We start from the raw sequence: 17,993 nt of genomic DNA, 5'->3' as shown, positions 1-17,993 counted from the left end.
CATCCGAATATTCATGCACGTATATCAATAAATCATATCACATCTATATTTCATTTTCATCACTAGAACTCAAACACAAGACACTTATCAATCATTCCCATTTTTGGCTCAATAGCCACATACAAAGAGCATAAATTGATTTGCTTTATGACATGATCTCTATGCACATTCGACTACCCGTCATAGGTATAACTAATTTTCTCGACATATAATTCAAGTAAAATCATTATATCACTGTTTATTTGTTATGCTTATATGTCATAACTTAGTCAAGTCATAAACTAAGTTCCATTACTCAAAGACTTACCTCGGATGTTGTCGAACGATTTCGACGGCTATTCGATCACTTTTTCCTTCCCCTTATCCAACTTTGATCCTCTAGGTTCTTGAGCTAAATCAAACAATTTACTTCCCAAATCAAACATAGTCATACGACATCCATATACATTTTATACTAGCCGAAATGTACCACCAAGATATTTGGCATTAGTACAACATTCTCATATTCGGCATTAGTATCAATCATAATAGCCAATTCTTCCCACTTTGAATCTATGCATCCATTTAATCATATTTTGTTCAAGCACTCATACAACAAGACACATCCATATGACTAAAAATTCTAAGTTTAAACACAATACAACATTTTAGCACCATGGCCGAATACTTCATGAAGTTGTTAAGACCCATCCTTTTCAAATTCTCACACACACTCACATTCAATCCTTTTTATTAAGCACTCAAATTCAATCATCTTCATGCCTCATCACTATAACATCAAACACCAACCAAGAAGACAACACCAATGGCCGAGTATCATCTCCATCACATAGCAAAGATTTAAACCATGGGCTAGGTAGAACTCAAGCTAACAACTAAAAATATGCATGAATCTCATGGAACAACATCAAACATACCTTAGCCTAGTTAGAAGCATGGTCGAACCTCTTCAACCTTTCTTCCTTTCTTTCCTTTGATTTTTCGGTCAAGAAGAACGAAATGAGAACCTTTTTTCTTTTTTTTTTCATCACCCCCTAATTTCCATTATTTTATTACTAACCCTTTTTATTATATTATTTCTAACATAAAGCATTAGCACAACATGTTTATAATAGGTTTTAACCCATAGCATGGCGTGCCACTAGTTCAAATTTTGGGTAATTTGACATGCAAACCCATCATCTTTATAACATGCATTAATAGGCCACTTACATTTGCCTAGCACATTTCTAAATTTTCTCACATAAGTCCTATTAACTAAATTCACATGCAATCGACTAAATCGAAGCTTAAAACTTTCACACATTCATATTCACATATTCTAGACAATAAATATCACATTCAAATACTTCGGTGACTCGGTTTAGCAGTCCCGAAACCACTTCCCGACTAGGGTCAATTTAGGGGTGTCACAATATGTCCCTAAAAATGACCCTCAAGGCCCTAAAACATGCAATTAAAACAGTTCAGGACCACATCAGAAATATTAAAAATTTTTCGAATACTTAGACAAATCAAAACAATTTATTTCATTATTCCTTATAAAACTGCTCACCTGTATCATAGTCACTAAATAAATGCTACTCAATTTGATGTGTATCTGGGCTTAAAGACCCGTAGGCTTCGTGCTGGTAAAATATCCGGGTTAAATCCCGCAGGCTTCGTGCTGGTATTATATCTGGGATAAATCCTGCAGGCCTAGTATTGGTATTATATTCGGGCCTTCGTGCCTAGCAGGCTTCGTGCCGGTGATGTGTATTCGGGCCTTCGTGCCTAGCAGGCATAATGCCGGTGAAATGATATGTTATGTGAATTCAGTGTTCCTTGTAAGATAAGGGTTTAGCTGAATGTTAAAGATGAAATGATAATGTATTGTATCATGCTTATATGGCCTAATGGCAAGTATAACATGTTGGTAAATATGCAATGTGCTTTTATAATCGAATGATAAGTTTGAAATGAATGTGAGTGAAATGTTATGCATAAGCTATCAAATGTTAAGTGTGAAAATTCGATGAAAGAAAAGTGTTTGAGATGTATAACTATATATACGTTCGAATGATGTTAGTACTCAATTGATATGAATATGTTATATGGAACTTGTTGATTTGATTATTCGGGCCTTTGAGCTTAGCAGACTATAATATCGGTAAGATACTATTCGGGCTTTCAAGCCTAGTAGGCTATAAAGCTGGTGAAATGATATTGGGCCTCGAGCCTAGTAGGCGAAATGCCGGTGATTTGAGAAAAGCCTATGACTAAGGTACCTCATGCTAGATTGTCAATTGAATACATTTAATACGTAAAGTGGGCCAGGTACGTAGTATGTACTCAGATGTGAGTTTGATTTGAAGTGAATCATAAGTGAGTAATGTGATACGTAAGTGAATAAATGTTAAAATAATACCTATGATCATGATACACCTGGTCAGGGTGTGAAAGTATGTGAGGGTATTTGATTTAAATATGTTATATGAATTCAGATTAAGTGTGATAAGAATGCTGAACGTGCATTATGTGCTTGTGTATATTCGGCCAGATGGCAATATCCTTAGAATTTGGCCTCTTAAGAAATTAAATAATCGAAGTATAATTGCGTTTATTTGTTTGCATTGCTTAAGACTTACTAAGCTTATGAAAGCTTACTCCGTTGTTACATTTCTCTGTTTTATAGATTGTTGACTTCAGTTACTTGCTCGGGTTGGAGTTCGCCAGAGATATTATCACATTGTCGAGCTCACGTTATCGGTGTAAGTAAATCCTAGTATTTCGAGTCTATGGCATGTATAGGGTTTTAATGTTTTGGACCTCGTAAGCTCATATATGGGATATATTGCATGTGAAAAGAAAAGTTTGAAATTGATTGAAATTTTTCAGCACGGTTTTTGTGTGATTGACTGAGTTTAAGTCGGGTAACACCTCGAACCCTGTTCCGGTAAGGGATACGAGCGAGGGGTGTTACACAGTGATTTGGAGTAAATGTTCTGGTATACAGATATGAAACCCTGTATTTCTGATTTTGTATTCAGATGTTGATTTGTCAATAGGGTAAAGTCGAATGTCAAGTGTATTCAGGATTTATACTATTAGTGATGATATTGAAATGATAATAAGATAGGGTTATTATGAATTTCGTATTGGGATTCCCTCATCTCCAGAATAAGAGAGATGCTAGCTGGGTTATTGTCAAGCGTTTGACAGAATTCACATAATTATTTTAGTACGTACGGATTTTTTATTTATCAGAGTTGGCTGAGTTATATGTTTTTGGGGCAGTTAGCTTCCATAAAGTGTCAGACTCTGTTATTTTTGGATAGAATTCTGAGGGTTATATCACGGTTATGGAAAAAGGTATAGAAAAATCTGAACACAAGGCTAAGTTGAATTGCGATTTTGATAAAAAGGTGAAAGCAATACGTGAAAGTTGAAAACATTTTCAGATCGACATAAAAGTTATACAGATTTAAAACTTAAATATATTGGATTTCAGATCGATGACAGGGTGTTTCTGAAAGAATCGCCTCGAAGAGGATTATTTGATGAGGTTCAGGAAATTTCGAGAAAAAATGCCAAACTTCTTTTCTGGTAAGATTTTCGGGGATGAAAATCCCTAAATGGGGAGAATTATAACAGTCCGATTTTGGGTCTAGTCAGAACAGTGGTTTCAGGACCACAAATTTGACATAGAAAAATGTGTTTTTATTATATTGTTATGGTTTACATTTTTATGGAATTATTCTATAAAAATTTTTTAAAAATTTTGTTAAAAAATTTTGACATTTGGGCACTCAATTTAGTCAAAAGGACTAAATTGTAAAAAGTGAAAAGTTGAGTTCTATATGCTAGAGGTGCCCAATTGTTATGAATTTTTAAACTGAAGGTCCTTAAATGGTAACTAGACCATTGGATAATTTGTTGGACAAAAATGGACATGAAATAGGTGAAATAATATATTTTGATGTTAGCGGCATTTTGGTCATTAAGTAATTAAAATGAATTAAAAACAAAATTAAAAGCCAAACTTTGTCCATCTTCAACCCCATTACCGAATTTCACAAGGAGAAACCATGGTTAGGGTTTTTCAAGCTTTCAAGCTCGATTGTAAGTCCGTTCTAGCCCCATTTTTAATGATTTTCATGTTTTTGAAATCCTCGTAACAAGATCTACCTATTTCTACCATTTATTTGAGTTATGATGAAGGTCTAGGGTTTGACCCATGTTAGAAATGTGTGCATTTTGATGTTTAATGGTAGATTATGCATGTTTATGATTAGAGAAACAACTTTTGCTAAGTGATTTTCAGTGAAAACATCCAAAAGGACTAAATTGTAAAAGTTATAAAATATGTAGTATATGTAACAGACTAATTTTGGGCCTAGTTAGAATAGTGGTTTTGAGACCACTAATCTGAGGCTAGAGAAAGTATTTTATTATTATTTTAAGATTATAACATATTTATATTAGTGCATGAAAAATTTTGTGAAGTAATTTTAGCGTTTATGAGCTTAATTATGAAAAATGACTAAATTGTATAAAGTGAAAAAGTCTTATTTTGATAGCTAAAGGTGTCAAATAGCTAGAGAACCTTAATTGGAGGTCTTTAAAGGGCAATTAGACCCTTTATACTAGCATGACCGGCCATAGGGACAAGGAAATAGAAAAGTCAAAGAAATTAGGTGGGTTGGTGACTTAAGTGAATAGATTGAATAAAATAAAAATTTACCTTCATCCTCTTTACTCTTTCTTTATTCCCACTGAAATATCAGCCATTAGAGGGGCTTCGGAAGCTTGAAAGTTTTAGCAACTTATCCCTCTCTCAAGTAAGTGATTTTGATAGTTTTCTTGACGGTCTTTACATTTTTGAACCATTGATGCATGAGCTTTCAAATGAGGGGACCATTTTGCAAAATGGTTGAAAGTCTACGGTTTTACCATGGGAGTGTTCATGTAGTTTTCTGAAATTTTATGAAAGTATATAAGTATTAGATGGGTAATAAACAATTTTTGTGAATAAGTTTTTATGGAAACTCTAACTAAGGACCATTTTGTATAAGTTGTAAAATAAGTGAAAAATGTGTGAAATAATGGAAATTTTGGTTTGTTATAAGAGTAAAATGGGTTCGGCTAGGCTTATGATATGAAGAAATTCGATAAAAATCGATTTTCGAGCATAGGGGTAAAATGGTCATTTTGTGAAAGTCTAAGGGCAAAATGGTCATTTTGCCCAATATTGAATTTTCGAGTGTCTAGATTAAGGTGCTGACAAAACAAGTGAATTTTATTATTATAGATCAAGAAATTCAAAATTCAAACCTAGACCGGGGGAAGGCCAAACAAGTAGATTAGACCGACTAATTGCCATATTTTGTAATCTGATGTAAGTTGTACGTAAATAATACAACTTCATTGTTATTATATGTTTTTGGATTGCTATAGCATGAATTTCTTGATTATGGAATTGAGAATGTATGATGATAATTGTGACAGTAGAATCTTCCATTTGAACCATAGGAAATAAATCGGATATTCATGCCATGACGTATGGGTTATTATAAGCCAGTGTAAGACCATGTCTGGGACATAGCATTGGCATTGAGACGAGAGCTAGTGTAAGACATGTTTGGGACATGGCATCGGCATTGAGACGAAAGCTAGTATAAGACGTGTCTGGGACATGCATCAGCCTCGAGACGTAAGCTAGTGTAAGACATGTCTGGGACATGCATCAGCTACGAGATGTGTCAGTTTAAGACCATGTCTGGGACATGGCATCGACACGGATATGTGAGAGCTAGTGTAAGACCATGTCTGGGATATGGCATCAGCCTCAATGATGATAGTCAGTGTAAGACCATGTCTGGGACATGGCATCGACTTGAGATATGAGCTAGTGTAAGACCATATCTGGGACATGGCATCGGCATTCTACCCCATGTTTTAGGCTTATTGATTATCCGGTAGTGCTCCAAATGGTTCAACAGTGAGAGTTATGATTTAGGTTAATGAGAGAAGTATAACCTTGTTGTGAGTGGTACATGTACCGATTTAGTATGTATGAGATGTGAGCTCAAAATATGTTATATGATTTGTAATGGATAGTGATGAGTAAGTTGTGCTTATGACTTCTCTTGTATTATGAGCATGTTGATGAATGGAAAAATTGTTGTTATATTTATTTGCATGCAACTTACTAAGTTTTGTGCTTGCATGCAACTTACTAAGTTTTGTGCTTACTTCCTCTCCTTTCCATTTTCTTATAGCGCCTCCTAAATAACTCGAGGACCAACGAACGTTGGAGCCAACGATCACACTATCAGTCGAAGTATTCGGTATAGTTAGATTACTTGTTTTGAGTGTGGCATGTATAGGGCTTAGGCTCTAATGTTTTGTGTCATTGAGAATTGGCCAAATGTGTTAGCTTGTGATAAAACCCTTTATTTTGTATAAAGCCTTGAATGAGGGCTAATATTCATTTTGTTATATATACATAAAAGATGTTATTTTCGTGGAGGAGTATATTGCATATGTTAAATGTTATCTATTGTGATTGTTTTAGATATGTGGATCATTCTTGTATTGGTGTTGATTGATTTTGTGTAGGTTATGTGAGTAAGGGTGACAAAGAGGCTTGGTAGGTAGCCTTACTTTTGCTCACACAGGTAGACACACGGGTGTGTGTCTAGGCCATGTGTGACACACAGCATGCCCCATGGGCGTGCGATCTAGTGTGTGTCCCTTGCACGTAAAATTTGCAAGTCAGTATGCATGGTAGTAAACACACGGGCAGAGATACAGTCGTGTTTCTCAGCCGTGTGAAGCACATGGCCTAGCACACAGGTGTGTGCCTTGGCGTGTGACCCTTAAGAATTGCTGACGTCAGAAATAGAATGTCCAGGTTTTTACACACGAGCTAAGACACGAGCGTGTCATGGTCGTGTGAGGGACACGGGGCATGGACACGGGTGTGTGCCAGGCCGTTTGAAAACCCCTGTAGGTTTGAAATTGAAATTAATTCCACACGAGTAAAGGACATGGGCGTGTCCTTGTATGCTTAGGCCATGTGAGCCATATGGGCCAACAGCACGACCATGTCAAATTGGTCACATGGGCGTGTTGCCCCTCCCACACGGGCATGTGCCCCTGTGTCTAGTGTTATTTTTCAGAGTTCGTTGAAGGACTCGAATTGGTTCTAATTGGTTTTTAAATGAATGTTTGGAGTCTCGTAGGCCATATTGAGGAAGTTTAGAGAAAGATTTAAATTTGACCAGATCTTGATGATTCAGAAACGTAGGAATACATGTGTTGAAGGTAGGTAACACCTTGTATTCCGTCCTAATGTAGGGTACGAGTGTGGGGTGTTACAGTAAAAGTGAGTTTTAATGGAAATTGTGGGCTGTTATAGTTATGAAAATGATTTGGCTAGGCTTGTATGTTAAAGAAATTGAATAAATTTCATTTTACGAGCCTAGGGGAAAAAGTGTAAATATGAAAAATTTTAGGGGCAAAAATGTAATTTTGGCATAGTATGATTTTTGGGTCACAATGAGTAATGTGACTAATAAGTGGGCTAAATGTGATGTTATAGATCAAAGTAAACGAGATTCGAGTCTAGAACGAGAGAAAACGAGTAAATGACGGTTAGGTCCCGCTTTGCCATTTTTGGTGTCGAGGTAAGTTCATGTGTAAATAATTCAACATTATGTTGTTATGTATCTAATGCTTCAATATTTTATGAAATGTATATTTGTTTCTATGGATTTGATTAATGATGACTCGATGACGATTCGATAAAGAATTGATACTTCGAAATCCCAGTTGAACCTTAGGTATAGCTAGGATACAAATGTCATGACATTAGGGTTATATGGGATCCCATGTAAGACCATGTCTAGGACATGGCATTGGCATTGATATGAGATCCCATGTAAGACCATATCTGGGATTTGGCATTGGCATCGATATGTGATTTCGTGTAAGACCATGTCTGGGACATGGCATCGATATGAGACATCGTGTAAGACCATAGTTGGGCTATTGGCATCAGTATGTGTGATCCCAGGTAATACCATATCTGGGATATGGCATTGGCATCTTACTATGTGTACGAGTTTCCCCGAGTATCCTTTAGTATTCCAAGTGGTTTAACAGATAATTCAAGGATTATGTCAAAGATGTGAAAAGGTATGATCATGTTGAAAAGGTATAGGTATGTACAAAAAATTAATGAGTAATGAACTTGACGTATATTGGGTAAGAATATAAATGAGTAAGTCATACCTATGAGAATGATTTTGTGACGACCTTGTGATTATAGGTCTATACTTATGATGTATAAATACGTGGTAAATTTGATTGATGATCATGTGTTAGGCTTTTAGGCCAAATTAAATTGAGACATAATACGTTTATCCTTTTACCTTGTGGCCTAATGAATATGAAAGGAGAAATGGATTGGCATAAATGCCTATTTAAAAATTATTATGAAAGAGTAAAATTAGCATTAAAACGGTTTTGGATAGTAGCAATAGTATAAATTTGAAAAATCACCAAAAATTGTGGAAATCGAATTAGAGGTTGAATAAAATATGAATTTAAATTTTATTAAGTCTAGTTTTTCAAAGAAGAAATGGTGTAAGCAATGGAATTGTAAATTATGAGATATAGTAAATTTTGTTAGACAAGGTCAAAAGGATTTCGGGTTCCCCTGTTTTGACTTTGGAAAATAATTAAAAATTGTATAAAAATACTTGGGGGTTTAAATTTATATGTTTAAATTTTTAATGAGTCTATTTTCAATAGAAACAAACAGAAATGTCATCTGAATCCCGTACTAATAGATAATTATTTTTTAGTAAAGAAAGGTCAAAACTATGAAACAACAAAACAGGGATGAATTTAAAGAATTAACTGTACTTATTGGCTAATCCATAAATTCTGGAAATTTTATGGTAGAAATATATTTGAGTCTAGTTTCAAAAAAATCAAGTGAATCTTAATTTAGAATTCTGTAGCTCAAGAGATATATAATTTAGTGACTATGACTCAAGTGGACAGTTTTGTTATGAACAGTAAATATCACAATTATCCATAATTGTTCTGAATCTCTATGATACTTGATGATATTGTGATAAATTTTACATTATGTTATGTGTATGATATTTTATGATTAACATTTCTTATTATTTACATGGCAACTTACTAAGCTTTGTAGCTTACTTCCCTTCCTTTCCCATATTTTATAGGGGTGTATGTTAGCTTGAGTTGGAGATCGCCAGAGATACTATCACACTATCAAGCTATCATGCTGGGTATAAGTGAATGCAAACCCCTTTGAGTTTATGGCATGTATAGGGACTTCGTTATTTGGTGTATTAGTCATTATGATTTGGCTAAATGTATTAGCTTGTGATGACTAAAGGTTGGATGTAATTTGTAGCCATGCAAATTGGCTTATATTGGCTAATTGTTTGTAAGCCCATATAATTATGCATGTGCATATGTCAATGTTTTGTGATGTGGTTTATATTTTCTTGATATATAATGGATATGAATTTATTCATATGTTAATGCCTTTTGAATGTGAATTTAGCTGAAGTGATTTGGTAAGGCATGATGTTATAATGCATGCTAGATAATGGTGTGAAAATGATATGTTATTGCTTGATGGTAGTTGATTTGAAGGCATTTATATGACATGAATTGTGTCATGTGATGTTGTGTGAATGTGTGCAAGTGAGGGTGGCAAAATTACTAGGAAAATAGCCTTGTATTTGTCCACACGAGTAGACACACTGGCGTGTGGTTAGGCCGTGTGTGACACATAGTCTGCCCACATGGGCATGTGCCTTGGCCATGTGACCTTACTTTGCACATGATGTCATAAACAGAGAGTTACACGGGCTGAGAGCACGGGCGTGTCCCAAGCCACACAGGCGTGTGTGATCACACGGTCTACCCATACAGGCGTGTGACTCTTCAAAGTATGAAAATTTTTCTAAGTGTTGTAAAAGTTCTGAAAGTTCTCGGTTTAGTCCCGAACCACCCTCAATGTATGTTTCGGGCCTCGTAGGCTCGTGTAAGGGACAATATTTATATGCATGAATGGCTTTAAATTGGATGAAATTTTATGACCTGGTTTTGTATGAATGTTTATGTTTAAGTCCAGTAATGCGTCGTACCCTGTCCCGGCGTCAGACACGGGTAAGGGGTGCTACAAGTCCACCCAGTCACCTTAGTAATGTAAGTGGTAGGCGAGGTATTACAAGGGATACAACGGTTAAATCTGAGGCACGAGCACCGGTAAGAGCATGCTATTCGTGCTAGAGAAGATGCTTTTGCACCAGACGTCATTACTGATACATTTTCTCTACTTGATGCTGATATTACTGCTTTGATTGATCCTGGTTCAACACATTCATACATATGCACAAATTTAGTCTCTGTTAAAAATTTATCTGTTGAATTCACTGAATTTGTGTTTAAAGTTTCAAACCCCCTAGGCCAATATGTTATGGTTGATAAAGTTTGTGAAAATTGCTCGTTGATGCTATCTCGGTTGATTTAATGCTATTGCCATTTGATGAATTTGATGCGATTTTGGGAATGGACTGGTTAAACCCAACATGATGCAGTGGTGAATTGTAAACAAAAATACATTGTGTTGAAATGTTAGAATGGTGAGTTACTCCCAATTAAATCTGATAAACTGGATCGGTTATCTAATGAAATTTTAGCAATATCAATGCAAAAATATGTCAAAATGGGATATGATATTTATCTTGCATATGTGTTGGATACTAAAGCATCGGAGTTGAAGATTCAATCAGTGTCAGTTGTTTGTGAATTTCCTGTTGTATTTTCAAAGGAATTATCTGGTTTACCACCAGTTAGAGAAGTAGAGTTCTCTATATATCTTGTTCTGGGGACAACACCGATATCCATAGCTCCCTATAGAATGGCTCCTACTAAATTAAAAGAGTTTAAAGCACAGTTGCAAGAATTGATTGACAGAGGCTTTACTTGACCCAGTTTTTCACCTTGGGGTGCATCGGTTCTGTTTGTAAAGAAGAAAGATAGATCATTAAGACCGTGTAATGGTTACAGGCAACTAAACAAAGTCACAATAAAGAACAAGTATCCATTGCCTCGAATTGATGATCTATTTGACCAGTTGAAAGGTGCCACTATATTTTCAAAGATTGATCTCCGTTCTATTATTATTAGCTACGGGTAAAAGATTCAGAGGTGCCAAAGATAGCTTTCAAAACCAGATACGAACACTATGAGTCTCTTAATGCCATTTGGTTTGACAAATGTACCTATTGTATTTATGGATCTGATGAACAGAATCTTCAGACCTTATCTAGATAGGTTTGTAGTGGTATTTATTGATGATATCATGGTATATTCACAGGATGAAAATGAGCATGCTGAACATTTGAGAATAGTGTTGCAAACTTTACGTGAAAAGTAATTGTATGCCAAATTTAGTAAATGTGAATTTTGGCTACGGTAAGTTGGTTTCCTAGGACATATAGTATCCATAGAAGGTATTCGAGTGGATCCGAACAAAATTTGCAACCATTTTTAATTGGAAGCCACCAAAAAATGTGTCTAAAGTCAAAAGTTTTCTGGGACTAGCAGGGTATTATCAGAGTTTTTTTATTAAAGGAGTTTCAATGATAGCTTCTCCGATGACTCGATTGTTGCAGAAAGATGTGAAAATTGAGTGGTCTGATAAATTTCAGCAGAGTTTTGATAGGTTAAAAGACTTATTGACAAAAGCACCATTGTTAGTTCAGCCTGAATCGGGTAAAGAATTTATAATTTACAGTGATGCGTCATTAAATAATTTAGGTTGTGTATTGATGCAAGAAGGTAAACTAATAGCCTATTCATCAAGACAGCTAAAACCACATAAAAGAAATTACCCGATACATGGTCTTTAATTGGCAGCAATTATGTTTGCATTGAAAATCTGGCGACATTACTTATTTGGCGAAAAATGTCACATATTTACTGATCATAAAAGTTTGAAGTATTTGATGTCATAGAAAGACTTGAATTTGAGACAGCGTAAGTGGCTTGAACTGTTAAAAGATTATGATTTGATTATTGATTACCACCCAGGAAAAGCTAATGCAGTTGCATATGCTCTAAGTAGAAAATCTCTATTTTCTTTGCGAGCACTGAATACTCGATTGTCATTATCTGAAGATGATTCAATGATAGCTGAATTAAAAGCTAGATCAACATTTCTACAATAGATTTGTGAAGCTCAGAAGAGTGATAAGAAATTGCAAGTTAAGCGAGAATAGTGTGTATTGAATTTTGATTCAAATTTTCAGATTGGTTCTGATGGTTGTTTGTTATTCAGAGGTAGAATATGTGTACTGAAGAATTCAAAACTGATACAGAAGATTCTGCATGAAGTTCATAATGGTAATATGATTATTCATCCTAGTAGTAATAAAATGTACAATGATCTGAAAAAGATGTACTGGTGGCCGGGAATGAAATGGGATATTTTTGAATTTGTAACTAAATGTTTGATATGTTAGCAAGTAAAAGCTGAAATCAGGTGCCTTTAGGATTATTACAGCCAGCTACAATACTGGAATGGAAATGGGAAAGAATTACCATGGACTTTGTATCAGGATTACCCCTATCTCCGAAGAAGAAAGATGCTATAAATAATCGTTGATCGGTTGACAAAGTTTGCACACTTTATTCCGGTACGTATAGATTTTTCCTTGGATAGATCAGCTGAATTATATGTTTCTAAGATTATCAAATAGCATGGAGTGCTAGTCTCCATTATATCTGATAGAGATCTTCGGTTTACATCCCGAATCTGGAATAAGTTGCAAGAAGCCTTGGGTACATAGTTGCATTTTAGTACTTCATTCCATCTTCAAACTGATGGACAAAACGAACGTGTTATACAGATTTTAGAAGATATGCTTTGGTTTTGTGTGCTTGAATTTGAAGGTAACTGGGAAAAGTATCTGTCTTTAGTTGAATTTACCTATAATAGCAGCTATCAGTGCACCATTAAAATGGCACCATAAGAAGCTTTGTATGGCCAGAAATGTAGAACTTCATGATATTGAATAGAGCTCAATGAGAAAAAGATACATGGAGTTGACTTAGTCCATGAAACTGAAGAAAAGGTAAAGGTGATTCAGGACAATTTAAAGCAGCTTCTAATCGCAAAAAGTCTTATACTGATCTTAAAAGAAAAGAGATAGAATTTTAGGTCGGTGACAAGGTATTCTTAAAAGTATCACCTTGGAAGAAAGTTCTCTAGTTTGGCTGTAATATCCCGAATTAGGGCCTAATCAGAATAGTGGTTTCGTGACCACAAATCTGAGATAGAAATAATTATTTTATAATTATTTTGAGGTTTATGATATGAATTCATAATTGTGTGAAGATTTCGTGAAGAAATTTTGGGCATAACGAGTTTAATTTAAAGTTAGGGACTAAATTGAATAAGTTGCAAAATTTGAATTCTAGAAGTTTTTAGTATGAAATTACTTTGAAATATTAATTAGGAAGTCTTAAATAGCAATTTTACCAATTTTAAGTTCATGGACAAAATTAGGACATGGAAGGAATTCTTGGAAAGTTTAGTAGTAAGGGTATTTGGTCATTTAGTTATTAAAATGAATTAAAAACAAAATTAAAAGCCAATTTTTGTCCATCTTCTTCATTAGGCCGAAATTTCAAGGGTTCTCCATAGCTAGGGTTTGTTTCAAGCTTCCAAGCTCCATAGTAAGTGATTCCAAGCCCCGTTTTTAATGATTTTTACGTTTTTGAGATCCCGGTAACTCGATAAAGCTTATGTTAGCAATAATTTAACCTAGGGTTTATATTTGGAAAAATACCCATAGGTGAAATTTGTGTATTTTGATGTTTGTGATAGAATATGAAGTTTTAAATTATGTTAGACAACTTGTACTACTCGATTTTAAGCAAAAACGAGTAAAAGGGCTTAATCGGTAAAAATACCTAATAGTCACAAGTACATGTTAGAGTGAGAATTTGATGCTGCCATAGAAGAGAAAAGTGATCAGCATGTTGTAAAACATAAGAATAAGGAATAAAGTTTAATCCCGAGCCTAGGGGCAAAAATGTAAATATGCAAAAGTTTAGGGGTAAAATTGTAATTTTGCCAAAATTTGAGTTAAGGATTAATTTGATAATGTGAGTATTAAATAAGCTAAATGTGTTATTTTAGATCAAGAAAGACGTGGAATTGACCCCAATCGAGGAAAAGAAAAGATTGTGGACTAGATTACAAAATCCTTGTATTTTGGTACCAAGGTAAGTTCATGTGTAAATAAAGTAGCATAATTGTTATTTTTAAGTAATTGATGTTAATTATATGCTATGCTGAATTTAATTATGAAATGTATGCTTTGTGGTTAATTTCAAATAATATGTAAATTATGCGAGCTACTTGTTAAATATAATTGTTACCGAGTATTGATTTCGGCATTCTACGGAAGACGGCAAGGATAAGTGTTCAAGGAAAAAGCCCGTTTGAACCTTACGAATAGATTAGGTTACAGGTGACATGTCACTAGGATGGTTGAGCATCCGAACTCGTTGAGTTGAGTCCGAGTTCACTTATGGATGCGAATGTCCGAACTCGTTGAGTTGAGTCCGAGTTCGTGAGATGTAACTAGGCATCCGAGCTCATTGAGTTGAGTCCGAGTTCACTTATGGGCGGGTTACATGATTGCTTGATTTCATATATGGCACTTATGCGCAAGTTATCCATGTATCCGAATTACATTCCGATGTGTTCAACGGGTAAAGCTCTACTCAAATGGAGGAATATTTGAGATGTAAAGAGACGTATTGGTAAGTGATGTGAAATGGATATTTTGGATAGGTATGTATTTAACCCTCAGGTTGAGTATTGATACAACCACGATAAGGTAATAAGATGATGAAAAATGATTAGAAATGTGACATGTGTTTTAGTGATGCATGCTAATGTTGATTGGTATGACTGTTTGTTATGTTACTTATTATTTGCATATGAACTTACTAAGCATTTATGCTTACTCCCTCCTTCTTACTCATTGTAGTTTTGGCCAAGCCAGCTCAGGAGTCGGGATAGGTCGAAGGCTCAGTCACACTATCCGGAAGACTTTTGGTAAAGGCTTGTAAATTTAAGTATGGCATGTATAGCAATATATCTATTTTGTGTAAATGATCTTATGGTATGGTAATGGAATGGTTGAGGAAATGTTTGATAATGATAAATTATGAAAATGGTTAGTTTAGATTATGTTTGATGATAAGGAAAATTAATAAGATACTTAGTGTATAAAAACTCATCAAAAGGGATGAAATTTGCCATAAATAGGATACTGCAGCAACACTGACGTGAGTTTGAAAATTTACTAAAAATCATAGAAATTTAATTTAGTGATGGAATACATATAAAATTGAAGCTTATTGTGTCTAGTTTCACATGAAACAAATTAAACAAGAAAAGGAATTATATGTAAGAAGATATTAGAATTTTAGTGAAATAGGGTCATAGCAGTTTCTGAATCCCCTGTTCCAACTTTATAAATTCACCATAAATTGTAAAGATATAATTAGGTAGTTTATTTTATATTATCAAAATACTTATTGAGTCTAGTTTCAGGAGAAATAAACCTCATATTCATATGAATTTTGAATAGAGAGAAATGTGGTTCGTAGTAAACAGAGGTCAGACCAGTCAAGTCCTGAAACAGGGGTAACTTTAACTAATAAACTGTACTAAATGGCCCAACCAAAAATTCTAGAAAAAAATTAGTAGATAGGTATATGAGTATAGATTCAGGGAAAATTTACGGATCTTGATTTCGAGTTTCGTAACTCGAATATGATTTTTCTTGTGACTATGATGCAAGTAGCTTAAAAGCTGCGAATGTAGAAATAAATAATCCAAAGTTCTAAATATGTTAAATTAAGCTTAGTAACACCTCATACTCGACTCCGACGACGGTCTCGGGCGTGGGGGCGTTACATTTAGTGGTATCAGAGCAGGTTTAGTCGGTTCTCGGACTACGTGTTGTATGCTCGGATTTTGCTATACATGCTATATGTATAAATTGTGATAGTGTGATGACTTCTGACCTTTTTAAATGATTTTGTTTTTATAGTAAATGGATCCCGATCCAGTTGTGGCAGATGAAGTAGAGAGTAATGCGCCAGCTCCGACTGAAGGAGCAGCGCCGACTGAAAATCCACCTCCTATTGTTGGTCAGGGAGGAGGAGAAAGGGATCGAGAAGCCTTTCTCCAAATGATGAGTGCATGATACACTGAGTTCGTTCGTACGATCCCAAATGTACGACCTCCCCCACCTCCCCCAATTCCTCAACCTGTACCCCCGATGCCTCAAGGTATGGATCTGATGAAATTTCACAGAACTCCAGTTGATAGAATTCGCAAGCAAGGGCCCGAAGAATTTAAAGCAAATATTGATGATGATGCCGAGAAAGCAGAGTTCTGGCTTGAGAATTCTATCCGGGTATTTGATGAATTATCTTGTACACCTAAAGAATGTTTAAAATGCGCTATATCTTTGTTGAGGGATTCAGCTTATAATTGGTGGAAGACTTTGATTTCGGTGGTACCGAAAGAGAAAATAACTTGGGAATTTTTTCAAGAAGAGTTTTGGAAGAAATATATTAGTGAAAGATTTATTGATCAGAAGCGTAAAGAATTTCTTGAGCTGAAGCAAGGTAATATGACGGTTACAGAGTATGAAAGAGAGTTTGTTCAATTAAGTAAGTATGCCAGAGAGTATGTTCCTACAGAGGCCAAGATGTGCCGACGATTTGAAGACGGGCTCAACGAAGACATTAAGGTATTTGTTGGAATTCTTGAATTAAAAGAAATGGTAGTATTGGTTGATCGAGCTTGTAAGGCCGAAGAATTACTTAAAGAAAAGAAAAAGGTAGAGGCTGAAACTAGAAATTGGAAGAAAAGACCGATAAGTAGTTCATTTTCACAGCAACCTGGAAAGTCAAGGAATATGAATCCTCGTTCCCAAGCTTCAGCTGGGCAATCATATGGGAATTATAAGAAGCAAAATGTGGGTCCTAAATCCCAGACTACTTCGGCAGCCAGTGTAGAGAACTCGAGATTTGTTAAACCTGAGTGCCAGCGGTGTGGTAGAAATCATTTTGGTCCGTGTAGAGCAAATGAATGTTTTCGATGTGGTTCTCCAGATCATTTTATTAGAGACTGCCCAGAGAGAGCTGAAAAAGAAAAATTTCAGAATACAAAAACAAGTGGGATGGATTCGAGAGGAAGATATCCAAGAAAAGCTGGGAGCGAAGCAAGCAGTAAGAATGTAGCCAGGGATGCACCGGTTAGACCTGAAGGAAGGGCTCCGGCTAGAACTTATGCTATTAAAGCGCGTGAAGATGCTTCCTCACCTGATGTGATTACCGGTACATTTTCTCTCTATAATGTTAATGTTATTGCTTTGATTGATCCCGGTTCTACTCATTTATATGTGTGCATGAAATTGGTGTCTAGTATGAATATACCTGTTGAGAATACAGAATTTATGATTAGAGTGTCGAATCCGTTAGGCAAATGTGTGACTGTTGATAAAGTATGTAAGAAATGTCCTTTAATGATTCGGGATCATTACTTTCCGGCCGACTTGATGTTGTTGCCGTTTGATGAGTTTGATGTTATTTTGGGTATGGATTGGTTGACATTACATGATGCTAAAATAAATTGCAAAGAAAAGGTTATAGAATTAAATTGTGAAAATGGTGAAACTCTGCGGGTTGAATCAGATAAATCAGAAGCATTGCCTAGTGTGATTTCTTCAATGTCGGCTCAAAGATATCTGAGAAAGGGTTATGAAGCTTATTTGGCGTATGTAATTAATACAAAAGAAGTTGAAAAGAAAGTTGAACCAGTGCCGGTTGTGTGTGAATTTGCGGACGTATTTCCAGAAGAA

Source organism: Gossypium hirsutum, chromosome A05 (genome assembly GCF_007990345.1).
Source record: "Gossypium hirsutum isolate 1008001.06 chromosome A05, Gossypium_hirsutum_v2.1, whole genome shotgun sequence".
NCBI lineage: Eukaryota > Viridiplantae > Streptophyta > Magnoliopsida > Malvales > Malvaceae > Gossypium > Gossypium hirsutum.
The sequence above is the reverse complement of the archived record's forward strand: the minus strand, read 5'-3'. Positions refer to the sequence as shown.